Raw genomic sequence first — 11,263 nt, forward strand, 5'->3', positions numbered from 1 at the left:
TTGTGGTGGTGCGCACCTGTAATCCCAGCCACTCAGGAGGCTGTGGTAGGGGAATCACTTGAACCTGGGAGGTGGAGGTTGAAGTGAGTGGAGGTTGTTGCAGTGAGGCGCGATCACGTCACTGCACTCCAGCCTGGGTGATAGCGACTTCGTCTCAAAATAAAACAGATGTCAGCAACTTAAGTATTTTTATAGGCAGGGCAGAGGGTACCAATGAAAAAGAGTAGGACATCCTGATCTGAGGGGAGGGTTTGGCTCAGGAAGGAGGAAGTACACCTCTTCCTTGGATACTGGAAGGGAAAGTGTTGCTGATGAAAACTCCAAAGGCAGAAAAGGTCCGTGGAGGATGCATCATCACTGGGTTTAAGTTTTTTAACAAAATTGGTGAGGAAGACATCTGCACAGAATCCGAAAAATAATGAATGCAGCCATGGTACCTTAGGGTGCTGGAAAAGGCACTGCACCTGACCTTCGGGGAAGCTGATCTGAGAGGCATGCGGGACGTCTTAGTGTGGGGATCTGTGTGGAGATGCGTCTGGAGACAGTGAGTCTTACTTCCTGACTTTATAACCATGCAGCTCAGCAGTCTGCGAGAGTCAGCTCCCTGCAATTTGCTTTCCAGGTACTACTCTTGGGCGTTAAGACTTCCGCAATGGGGAAGATAAAAGAAATACATTTTAATTTGTAAGAAAATGAAGCATTCAAAAGTAAAATCACCTGCTCTATCCAGGGTATCATTTGCTTTCCAGCCTATCTTAGCAGTTACAGAGGATAACTGCTAAGCACACTTGACTCATTCATTTGAAGAATTCATGTAAGCACAATTGACAACCCATCTTAAAAAAAAATCTTGAGAAAAAAGTATTTAACTTCTTGACTAAATTCAGCTTTCAGAAGGGATCAGTGATTCTATTGATGGTGATCGAGAAGGTTAATATGTAGATGTTTTCTTCTTGGCATGTGAGAGACATGTTTGTGTTGGTGGGAGCAGCAGGTGTGTGTGGAAGGAGAGCTAGAGTCCCAGGCCAACACACTGCTTGGGCTGGTAACATGTATTTCCCAAGTTCCGCTCTGCCAGGCTGAGTACAATGTGTTGATAACTGACATCTGTGCTTCTGTCAAATTAAACCTGAAGCGCCTTTCTCTTTTCATTTCAAATAACTTTGCTCTTTCTTTGCTTACGCCATTTAAAGTGAGATTTGTACCAAAGTGTTAAAATGTATTTAGTAACATGAATGTATACATTACAATCTTTCATTTAATCATATCTTTAAGTCTTTAGTAACGGTGTACTCTTGCACTGGAAATCTTTCAGCTGACTATCTTTAATCTTTATCATAAAGTTCATTAGTCTGTTTAATCTCTTATGCCACTTTTACACTTATGCCATTTAGACTATCAATTAATAAACATTGAGAAATATAATTATTATAATTGTTACATTGAATTCAGAAGAGTGACACGTTTAATATTACATTCTATAAAAAATCCTAAGATTAATTTCAGGAAAGATTCAGTTTTATTCTTAGAAGTATGTACAATTAGTCAAAACTCCCCCTACCCCAATCCCTTATCAAAATCAGTGTTCATAAACCAACACGTGAGTTTTTTGTGTGCCCACTAGTTGCTTATATGTCTATGGGCAGGAATGATCACAGGAATTAACTCATCCATCCGGCTGGACTGTGGAGATGTTTCTAATGTTTGATAGAGATCCTGCTATTCACATAGCTGTAGAGTGACTTGGCTAACTGACATATTTTCTTTAGGAACCATGGAGCACGCAGCACATCCCGGTGCTGTTCTCAGCCTTCTGTGGCCTCTTGGTCACCCTTTCCTACCATCTGAACTGGCAGAGCAGTGACCCATCTGTGTTCATGTGAGTGATCTATGCCTGTGCTCTATCACTGAGCATGGGGTGCGGTTCCCGCAGCTTTTTGCCCTGACTGAGGTGAGGAGATGGCAAATCACTGCCGATTGTGATTTGACTCTCATTATTAAACTAGCTGGTCATTCACCGGAGGAGGGCAGGAGAAATACAGGACCAGCCAGAAACTAAAAACAGTTAAAAGTGAACATCCAGCAAACATTTTAGCTTTGCTCTGTTGATTTTGGAATAAAATGCACAGTGGCAGGAACAGATGGCCAATAGCACCCAAGCCCTATTGTGACTTTCCCTTGGGTGAGTTGAGTGAGAAGCTACCACTTCAACAATACCCTCTCTAGATCCATTAAGCTTCATACCTGCATGTAGGCAGTTACCTGTGGAGACTAAACCAGCACCTCTGAAAGGAAAGGTTTTTGTTCTATTGTTTTGTTGTGGTGGTGGTGGTTCTCAGTCTGGCCAGTGCCCACTGGATTTAAAGTGAGATTTGCACCAAAGTGTTAAAATGTATTGAATGTGATCCTTAGTAACGTAATGTATACATTACAATCTTCACTTTAATCATATGTTTAAGTCTTTGGTAACATGTACTCTGGCACTGGAAATCTTTCAAGTGATGCCAGAGTAAGTTTCAGATACTGACAGTAGCATCTTAATGTGTTTAAATTTATGAAAGATTTTGATTTAAGATAACCACACTCTTGGAGGACCAGAGACACCATAATTTTAGGCTATTAGGTGTGGCTGTATCAAAGGCATGAAAAATGGAAAAAAGAAAAGTTAAATGGTTCTCACAATTTTTAGTGTCAGTTGTATTACTGCAATGTTCACTTTCCGCTGCTAATTGTTTGTGAAGATGAAACCCTAGTGTGCTGGCAGAGATGGAGGACCGTTCCTTTGTCCCACTCCTGACAGTAGAGGGTGATGATGCTGCTAAGGTACTTGACTGCTCTCATTAGGGTGGAATTTAGAAATCAAAACACCATCTTTATGATCACTTGAACATGTACCTCTTTTTATTATAAATTTTTAAATGAAGAGAGCACTTGCTTTTGTCATGTGTGGGTGTGAGATCTAAGGTGAAATTATTTACCAAAAGTACTGTCCCAGGAACGTCTTTGATAAAGTAAAACCTGTGTGTTTTTCCACTTTCAGGTCCTTCATCCAATGCAGACTGTTTCCTAAATTTTCACATCAAAATCTGGAAGGTCAGCTGCTGACCCTCTCCCCAAGAAGATGAAAGATTCGGTGGTGAGACATTTGTGTTGTGTAATGTAGTATGGGAGGGCCTCGCGTTTTCAGCAGAGCTCAGGCTCTCAATGGGGCTCTAGGCAGGTGGACGTGAGAAGGGCTAGGACAGAAAGGGACACCTCAGCATGGTACCTGGCACACTGGGCTGTTGAGCTGCCTGCCAGGTGCAGCCCTCTAGAGCATCTTGTGCAGCCCTCTAGAGCGGCCGTTATGCACACATGGCATGGGTGCTTAGGTGACCCTCAGTTGGCTTCAGTTTGCCAGGATAGTCACATGAATCACATTCAGTCAGTTTTGCCTTTGCTGGCACCAAATAGCAGGTGGGCTCTGCACAAATGAAAGCTTGTCAGATAAACGTTTAGCCAACCTGCTTTCCTGATGTGGTCCACATACAACTCTTTTCCATATCTTCTCCCTGCAGTGCCACACTGAGTTCAGAGCACTCTTTGAAAGTTGATGTCTGCACAGCCATTGCTTGGGGCACTTGGGCTTTAGACTAAATTAGGGCTGGGTCACAGAGAAGCAGGTAACCACACTGTGGGGAGCACAGGAGAAGAAAAGGAAGAAGGGGAGGGAGACAGGAAGAAGAGAATCCTACAGCTATAAAAGAATGATGCCATTTCCTTGTTCACCAGGAAAATGGCCTGGACAGCTTCAAAGTTTTTTTCTTTTCTTTTTTTTTTTTTTTGAGAGAGTCTCGCTCTGTTGCCAGGTGCCAGGCTGGAGTGCAGTGGTGCAATCTCGGCTCACTGCAACCTCCGCCTCCCGGGCTCAAGCAATTCTGCCTCAGCCTCCTGGGTAGCTGGGACCACAGGCGTGTGCCACCATGCCCAGCTAGTTTTTTTGTATTTTTAGTAGAGACGGGGTTTCATCGTGTTGGCCAGGATGGTCTCAATCTCTTGACCTAATGATCAGCCCGCCTCAGCCTCCCAAAGTACTGGGATTACAGGCTTGAGCCACTGCACCTGGCCCAAACACTCTTTTAGCAAATGTAGTTTCTTTGGTGTCAACTTACAAACATTCATATGTCAAAAACCAATGCTCATTAATTAAGCTCCCATACATCTGAGTATTGAGCTTGGAGCTGTCTAATGTCCTTGACTCACACTTTTCCTGGTTTTCTTAGGAATAAGAGGTAAAAGGAAAAGGGAATAGTCTGTTGATCCAACCAGGACTGTGTCTCATTTGTCTTGATATCCACAGAGCCCGTGCATGGTGTTCTAGTGGGTGCTCAGTACAGTTCATGGAATTTCGACAAGTTTAATTGCAGTCTGCCATTTCAAGGCAATGTACAGGACTCACAGCCAACATGATAGCCTTTAAAAAAATTCATACTCAGCTTTTGTGCCTTTAAGTGTGGTCACAATTTAATGTATAAAGGCTTTTTTTCCCACCTCAAGGGAATCAAGGGACAAATCACTTAATATCAGTAAGGGCATAGTTCATGAATTTTAAGAGCAGAGATACATTTAAAAGCAAGTTAAAAGTCAAAGCAGCTGGGCCTGATGAGATGGCAGCTAAAAAAAAGAAATATTTGACATAAGCCTAGCATCCTCAACCTGACTGCTAATATTTATACCCAGAGACTTACAGGGAGAAGGTCAAACTGACATTCCCACAATACTTTCTGTAAAAGCTGTAGGGTAGCCCAGAGTCTACCTAAAAGTATCCCCATGGATAGCTGAAAAACTATGCCCTTCAGTCTTCTTTGATTTCATGACTAATGAAGGTGTGTCTCTACTTTCTGATTGATTGTAGCTAAAAATAATGTACGAATTACAAAGAAACTTGCCCATCAGAGGTTGATGCTATTTCATTGGTATAATTAGATGTGATGGGTTAGGTTTTTGCCTCCCTTGGTTTTCATACCCTTTGAAATGCTTTGTACAGTGTGGAGCGCTAAATCACCTAACATAAGTTGTTAGGTGATTTAATAAGATGTTGTGTTCATTTCCCTGAAAAGTCTCTGGCCTAATTATAATATTTTAATAGGCATATCACATTCAGGTTTTAGGGTTTGATATGTGATACCTTCCGTAACACAGGGCAAGCATAACACCCCTCTCCTCGTTGTCTCTGATTTTGTTTCTCTGTATCTCTTTCCACCTCATATTTTCTTTCTCTTTTCTTAAATTTTAGTTTGTATGAGAAGCCCTTAGGGATCCTCATTAGATGCCAGTCCTCTAGCCCTCCTTCCCCCATTCTGATTCATTTGGCCTGTCAGAGGGTCTGAGGATCTTCATTTTAACAAGAATGTTCACCAAGGTGATTCTGTTTAGGTGATCCACATATTGTACTTCAAGAAACATTGATCTAGAAACAGGATATACCAATGGACCTATACATTTGCCTATGAGCAAGATAAGTTATGCATACAAAGTTTATCACCCAAATCCATTACTGAATAAAAGATACAAACTTTCTACTACTGGTTTGCCTGGTTAGTCTTTTTCTATATGTCTTATTAGCACAGATGGTAAGTTTTTGTTTGTTTTCTGTTTTTTAATTTTTTATGAGACAGAGTCCCACTCACTCTGTTCCCAGGCTGGAGTGCAGTGGTGTGATGTATGCTCACTGCAACCTCTGCCTCCTGGGTTCAAGTGATTCTCCTGCTTCAGCCTCCCAAGTAGCCAGGATCATAGGCATGTGCCACCATGGACAGCTAATTTTTGCATTTTTAGTAGAGATAGGGTTTCACTAAGTTGTCCAAGATGGTCTCAATCTCTTGACCTCGTGATCTGCCTACTTCAGCCTCTCAAAGTGCTGGGATTACAGGGGTAAGCCATTGCTTGCAGCCCAGACTGCAAGTTTTTAACTTTCACATCTTCATCATTTTCAACTGGAAACATCTCATGGCAGAAAGAAACATGAATTCTCTCTAGAAGATTCCCTTATCCAGGTGTTTCCCAAACCATTTTTTTTTTTTTTTTTTTTAGGGAAAATGCAGAGCTTACTATAAAAATTTTTTTAACCTACACATGGAAATAAGGAACCAGCAGAAACAAGTCTATAAGTACTTCAGATGTTGGAGGTATCAGACACAGATTTTAAAACAGCTATACATACTTATTCTTAAAGAAGTAAAAGGCAAATTTTAAAATGTATAGACCATAGAAAATATTTAAAATAATCCAGCGGGTTTGAAAGCCAAATAGAATTTTTGAAACAAGCAAACAAGTGAATCAATTGAATTATACTCCACCACACCACCCCACACATGGAAGATTAGATACATCTGAAGAGAGAATTAGTAAACTGAAAAATAGAGAAGAAAATATTCAGAACATAACACCAATTGACAAAAAAATCAAGAAATATGAAAGAGAAATGAAGGATAGATTGAGAAGATTTAAAATATATCTAATCAGAATCCCTAGAAAAAGAGACTGAAGTGTAGTCAATATTTGGTGAGATAATATCTCAGTTTCCCAGAAGTGATGAAAGACACTTATCTTGAGATTCAGGAATTTCAGTGAATCACAAGTAGGGTAAATTAGATAAGAAAGAATCCACACCAGCCAAGCCATAGAAACTGCAGCATGCCAAGCACACATACCAACTTAAAGCAAGTAAACAGAATGAATAGATTACATTCAAATGAATGACAAACTGCAAGCTCCCTTATCAAGAGCCATCATGGAAGCCAGAAGACAGTTGTTTGATATACTTAATGATGGGTAAAGAAAGTAATTACCAAGCTAGAACTTTACTCATACTGAAAGTATCTTTTAAGGATAAAGGCAAAATAAATTTTAGAAAAATAAAAGCTCAGAGACCCTCATGACATGTAATCTGAAGGTATTTTTCAGTAGAAAGTGATCTTGTGGTAAAAGTAATTTGAGGCGAAAAGACAAAAAGGAAAAAGTGATCTTGGATGGAAGGTCTGATTGGCAAATGAACAAAAAGGAAAAGTGTCAGGTACATTGGCAAATCTGAATAAATGTTAGCTGCATATACCATGATAAGGCTATATAGTTGGCTTTAAAATATAAAGTAGATTAGCCGGGCGTGGTGGCACGCACTTGTGGTCCCAGCTACTTGGGAGGCTGAGGGAGAAGAATCGCTTGAACCCAGGTGGCGGAGGTTGCAGTGAGCTGAGATTGCACCACTGCACTCCAGCCTGGTGACGGAGCAAGACTCTGTCTCAAAAAATATATATAAAGTAGAATTAAAATACATGACTATATTAACATACAAGTTTGGACGAGAGGAGAAATGAACTTCAAGTCGTCAGAGGTCTTAGTAATGTCCAAGAGAAGAATAAAGATATAGATTGAGTGTCCCTAATCCAAAACTCCAAAACCTGAACTGCTTCAAAATCCAAAACATTTTGAGCACCAATGTGACGTGCAAAGGGAGTAATTTGGATTACCAATTTTTGGATGAGGGCTGCTCAGCCTGTACCATAAACTTCAGTTTGTGGTAAATTAGATATGCATGTTGGAATGTTTTGTGCAACTACTAAAGGAATAGAAACAAAGCATGTAGGTTCCAGTTCCAAATAGAAGGAAAAAACAAAACTAAAAAATAGAAGTTATTTGTAAATAACAAAATGAAATTGGACTACCATGTCATAGTCTACTTAAAAGCAATTCCAGGTAAATTATAAGCCTAAATATGAGAAAAGAAAACCTGAAAGCACTTAGAGTCACAATAATGGAAACTTCTTTCATGATATCAGTGTAGGAAATAATTCTTTAAAACAATAAAAAACGTTCAAATTTATTAAAATTATGACGATTTATTATTTTAAATTATAGAGAAAAGCGACTAGTGTCTAGATGAATATAAAATTCCTCTAAATCAATGAGAAAACCATATCTCTCCATTGAAAATAGTTGCAGAAGAATTGCACATACACTTCACAAATGAGGAAATATAAATGGCCAAAAAACAGGAATATATGGTCAACTTCATTAATTATCAGAAAACTCCAAATTGAAATCACACTGACTTACTGTTTCAAAACTACCATACCAAGAAAAATAAAGTTCTCACAGTATTAAGTGGTGAGAATTGTAGAGCAAGAGAATTCTCATGTATTGCTGGTTGGGAGTGTGGATTAGTATACATATTTTGGAAAAAATTTGGTTATATAAAGTTTAAGACATGAGTAGACTGCAGCCAGCAATTCTCCTAGGTACTTATTGTGGAGCAAATCTTGCACATTTGCACCAAAATACACATATAAAATTGTTCATAATAGTACTTGTTCATGGAAGTGCCAAATAAGTAGTCTGTAGCAAAGGAAATGAACTTATTACAGCTAAATGCAATGCATGGGTGAATCTTAACCACATAATGGTGAGCAAAGGAAACATGACACAAAATAATGCATATAGTATGGTACAATATTTTAGGTAAACATGGACAAAATTAAATAGCTTACAGTTGAATATTTAAGTCCTAAGTAATGAAATCATTTTTTTTTTAGGCAAGAAAATGATTTTTCACCAGTCAGGATTGTTTATGAGAACCTCCAGGAGGAGAAAGAAGGATTGTGATCAGACAGCCACATGCAAAAATCTTCTAGAATGCTGGAAATGTTACATTTATTGAATTAGTTGGTGGTTACAGAGGTGTTCACCTTATAATTATTAAATTGTGCATACTTATTATATGTGCTTTATGGTTTACCTGTGTCACATTTTAAAACTATAAAAGAAATTTTTTAAAAAAGATTAAATTAAATCAAACATTTATCCAAAATATAGAGAAATGAGTTTTGCAGACTTAGGATCCATAAAATAAATAACACACATACACAATACCCCGAGTTAGATTTAAGAATGTAAAAATATTAAACTTGCATTAAAAAAGGTAATAAAACAAATAATTTGGTACAATACTTGTGGCAAACTTAGCAAAATTAAATATCTTTCCAATGTCAACAGTCCTTACGATTTGATTTTTAAAACCCTGTAGGCAAATTATATGTGTATCATTTGAATATAACTATATAAAAATACATATATATCTGAGCTCCAAAATGAAGCCATTTGAAATTTTGTATAAAATTTAGAAACAAATTATTAAGTAAATGTATAAAATAATTATCCTTCTTATAAATTAAAATGCAAATTAAAACTAGTTGGCATTTTTTTGGACACAACATTAGCACTGGAAAAATTAGTGATGGTGCCAGTTGTGTCAAGATGCAATCTCTTAGACATCATTTGTATTTATGTAAATTATTATAATCATCTGGAAAAGCATAATTTATCAAGGATTATAAAATGCTTACAACCTACGATAGAGTAAATCTATTTGTTAGAGTTTTTCTAGGAAATCAAATTATGAAAAAAGTTTTAGGTACATAAAGATGATTTCAGCATAATTCATTGTGATAAACAATGGAAGGCAACCTAATAGTAGCAGTCAAGGGATATTTGCAATAACTATATATAAATCATTAAATTTCATTCACTAAATTAATGTTTTGAGTGATCACATGGTCTTATATGTGTGTGTATGTGTATATGTGTATGACGTCACAAGATAGAAAATTATTTAGCCACTATGTGAGCCTATACAATTTTATATATATATGTGTGTGTGTGAGTGTGTATATATAAAAGAAAGTACTATAGAAAAGATAGAAAATTGTTTACACACTAAGATTAGACCCTTATGAAATATGCATAGAAATACTCATATACATAAGGATTATAGCTAGAGCCATGGTTTAACATCCACTTAAAACACAATTATGCAAATACAGTTAATGTCAGGCTATAATCATTGTGAATGATTTTTCCCTCTCATATGTGTTCTGGGGTGCTGCAGTGTTATTATGTTATTCTATAATGAGAAAATTAACAATAAAAATTACAAAGCTCTGAATTTGCAATTTGCTTCCATCTTGCAGAACATTCCCTTTCACATTCATTTTTGTAAGATCTAACAGTACATTTCACTATTAAGACATAGGGCATTTATTCAAAAGAAACAGATTCTTAAACTCTTGTTTAAGTAATTTAACACTCAGATTATATTTTAACCTCAAGCATGTGAAGAAAGAAGGCAGTACCAGTATTTCTATTTTTATATTACAAAATTAAGTTTAAAATAAAATAAACTCTCCTGAAAAACTTCACAGATATTTATGTCTTATAGAAGGTGGAAAGATATAATAATATACATTTAAATGAGCAAAATGTTATTTAACAAGAAAACCAACAAATTACAAACTTTTTAGAGTGTTAAAATCTGCTATCACAGGACAGAGTAGCAAGCTCTGAAGTTTGGGTGTCTTAGATTTCCTTTTAAAAATAGTATTTTTATTTTAAAAAATAGATTTTATTGTGTATATTTAAGGTCTATAACACAATGTCATGAGATACATATAGATAGTAAAATGGTTACTATAGTGAAGTAAATTAACAAATCTATCATCTCGTAGTTAACCCATTTTTACTTGTTTTTGTGGCAAGAGCAGCTAAAATCTACTTATTTTGCAGGAATCCCAAATATAGTATAGTTTTATTAATTATCGTTCTCATGTACATCAGATCTCTGGAGTTGTTTATCCTATGTATCTGCTACTGTATAACTTCTAACATACATGTCTCCATCTCTACCTCCCCCATGTCCTTGTTAACTCCTGTTTTATTCTCTATCTCTGTATATTTGACTCTCTCTCTCTCTCTTTCTCTCTCTAGATTCTACCTACAAGTGAAATGATGCAGTATTTGTCTTATGATGCAGTATTTGTCTTTCTGTGTCTGGGTTACTTCACTTAGCAACATGTGCTCCATGTTCCTCCATGTTGTGGCAAATGGCAGGATGTCTCTTTTTATAAAGACTGAATGATATTCTATTTATCCATTATTTCTCTGTTGACAGACACTCAGGTTGTTTCCATATCTTGGCTACTGTGAATAGTGCTGCAATACACATGGTAGCACAGATATATTTATGGCATGGTGATTATATTTCCTTTGGATATATGCCTAGAAGAGGGATTACTGGGGCACAAGGTAGTTTTGTTTTTAATATCTTTTTTTAAATATAGATATGGAGTCCCATTATGTTGCCCAGGCTGGTCTTGAACTCCCAGCCTCAAGCAATCTTCCCACCTCAGCCTCCCAAAGTGCTAGAATTACAGGCGCGAACCAACTCACCTGG

The 11,263-nt window shown here is 37.3% G+C and overlaps 1 protein-coding gene across 1 annotated transcript in view; it reads left to right on the forward strand.

The window, feature by feature from the left end:
- The window catches only part of LOC135273121 (uncharacterized), a 26,841-nt gene extending 16,862 nt beyond the window's left edge, over positions 1 to 9,979 (forward strand). The window contains exons 17-19 of the mRNA XM_064372044.1: positions 1,770 to 1,879; positions 3,041 to 3,136; positions 8,571 to 9,979. The gene's annotated coding sequence lies outside the window, so the exon portion shown is untranslated. The remainder of the gene's footprint in view (positions 1 to 1,769; positions 1,880 to 3,040; positions 3,137 to 8,570) is intronic.
- The last annotated feature ends 1,284 nt before the right edge of the window (positions 9,980 to 11,263 follow it).

This window comes from Aotus nancymaae, unplaced genomic scaffold (genome assembly GCF_030222135.1).
Source record: "Aotus nancymaae isolate 86718 unplaced genomic scaffold, 86718_ANA_hifiasm-v0.15.2.pri h1tg000267l, whole genome shotgun sequence".
NCBI classification, from domain to species: Eukaryota; Metazoa; Chordata; class Mammalia; order Primates; family Aotidae; genus Aotus; species Aotus nancymaae.